This window comes from Phalacrocorax aristotelis, unplaced genomic scaffold (genome assembly GCF_949628215.1).
Source record: "Phalacrocorax aristotelis unplaced genomic scaffold, bGulAri2.1 scaffold_177, whole genome shotgun sequence".
NCBI classification, from domain to species: domain Eukaryota; kingdom Metazoa; phylum Chordata; class Aves; order Suliformes; family Phalacrocoracidae; genus Phalacrocorax; species Phalacrocorax aristotelis.
The window spans coordinates 7828-9723 of NW_027441156.1; the positions used below are offsets into that span (position 1 = coordinate 7828).

Sequence of the window (1896 nt, forward strand, 5' to 3'; positions counted from 1 at the left end):
TCAGTCCCTTGAAGGCCCTACTGGGACCATGACCTCATCACACTGAGCCCATGGAGAGCAAGCAAAACAATGAACCGATTCCTTGGGCATGCTCTTGAGAGCATTCTTGGGCCTGCTCTTGAGAGCAACTCTGGAAGAAGAGATAAGCCTTCAGGTACTGCACTCAGGAGATGCCCTTTCCTGATGGAAACGGTGTTGTGGTGTTATGTGCCTTCCTGAACTCACAGCACTAGAACACAGCAGGACCGTGACCAATCTCCAAGAGCACTCAGGCCTTACACCCGCTCAGCAGCTCAGGAGGAGAGTGTGGATGTGGGAAGAGAGCAGCTCTGAAAAGACCAAGAGCTGCTGCTCCCTGGCAGTGCTGCTGTGCCGGGACTCTTTTTCCCCCCACCTATGTCCACAGGCACGGCCCCCGCAGCTTCATAGAGGTCTCAGAGGAAGGGTCTTGCACAAAAAAATTGATGCAGAGTCCTTTTTTTTTCTGTTTAAATACACAGAGAGCACAGTTCCTCATTTACACAATCTCTGGGTCAAATTCAACAGTAGACAGTGAATTAGAAGTGGGATAGATAATAAAACTTTATTGTGCACTTGCACACACCCCAAAAGTATTTCAAGGTAAAATAGGCTTGTCATGAGTTCCATTCTGAGTGCTGTGGAGAAGGCAACAAGCAGTTTCTTGCACCTGAAAAACATCCAGTGATCAGTTTCCCCACTGCATCCTTGAGCTCCTGGTTCCTCATGCTGTAGAAGAGGGGGTTCACTGCTGGAGGCACCACCGAGTACAGCACTGCCACCACCAGGTCAAGCGATGGGGAGGAGATGGAGGGGGGCTTCAGGTAGGCAAATGTGCCAGTGCCAATAAACAGGGAGACCACGGCCAGGTGAGGGAGGCACGTGGAAAAGGCTTTGTGCCGTCCCTGCTCAGAGGGGAGCCTCAGCACGGCCCTGAAGATCTGCACGTAGGAGAAAAGGATGAAAACAAAACAGCCAAACACTAAACAGGCACTAACCACAAGAATCCCGACTTCCCTGAGGTAGGTGTCCGAGCAGGAGAGCTTGAGGACCTGGGGGGTTTCACAGAAGAACTGCTCCAGGGCATTGCCTTGGCAGAGGGGGAGTGAAAATGTACTGGCTGTGTGCAGCAGAGCATAGAGGAAACCCAGTGGCCCAGGCAGCTGCTGCCATTTGGACACAAGCTCTGCTGCCCAGCAGGGTCCCGTAGTGCAGGGGTTTGCAGATGGCCACGTAGCGGTCGTAGGCCATGACCGTGAGGAGAAAAAATTCTGCTGACATTAAAAAGACAAACAGAAAGGCTTGTGCAGCACATCCCATGTAGGAGATGTCCCTGGTGTCCCAGAGGGAATTGGCCATGGATTTGGGGAGAGTGGTGGTGATGGAGCCCAGGTCGAGGAGGGAGAGGTTGAGGAGGAAGAAGTACATGGGGGTGTGGAGGCGGTGGTCGCAGGCGGTGGCGGTGATGATGAGCCTGTTGCCCAGGAAGGCAGCCAGGTAGATGGCCAGGGAGAGCCAGAAGTGCAGGAGCTGCAGCTCCGCGTGTCTGCAAATGCCAGGAGGAGGAGGTGGGTGATGGAGCTGCTGTTCGACATCTGCTGCCTCTGGGTATGGGTCCTATAGGAAAAGACAAAGACAAGTTAAGACAGGTTTCTCTGAGCAAAAACTATGTCTGGTTTCTGGTTTAAAGACGGTAGCGGGACTCGTCAATCCTCCCGCATCACCCCCAAGTGCACCCAGGTCCTCGAGCAAAAGCAATGCCACGAATGGGTTTGCCTTTGCCTGAGGCAGGAAGAACCCAGACTGTTTTCCCAGAGGCTGGTGCGTGACAGGGGGTGTGATACACCCGCTCCGTGCCGTGCCCTTTGGCCCAGGTGT

The 1896-nt window shown here is 53.7% G+C and overlaps 1 pseudogene; it reads right to left on the bottom strand.

Annotated features, from left to right (window-relative positions):
• On the bottom strand, positions 1-1613 carry LOC142050975 (olfactory receptor 14C36-like; annotated as a pseudogene).
• Positions 1614-1896: the final 283 nt, after the last annotated feature.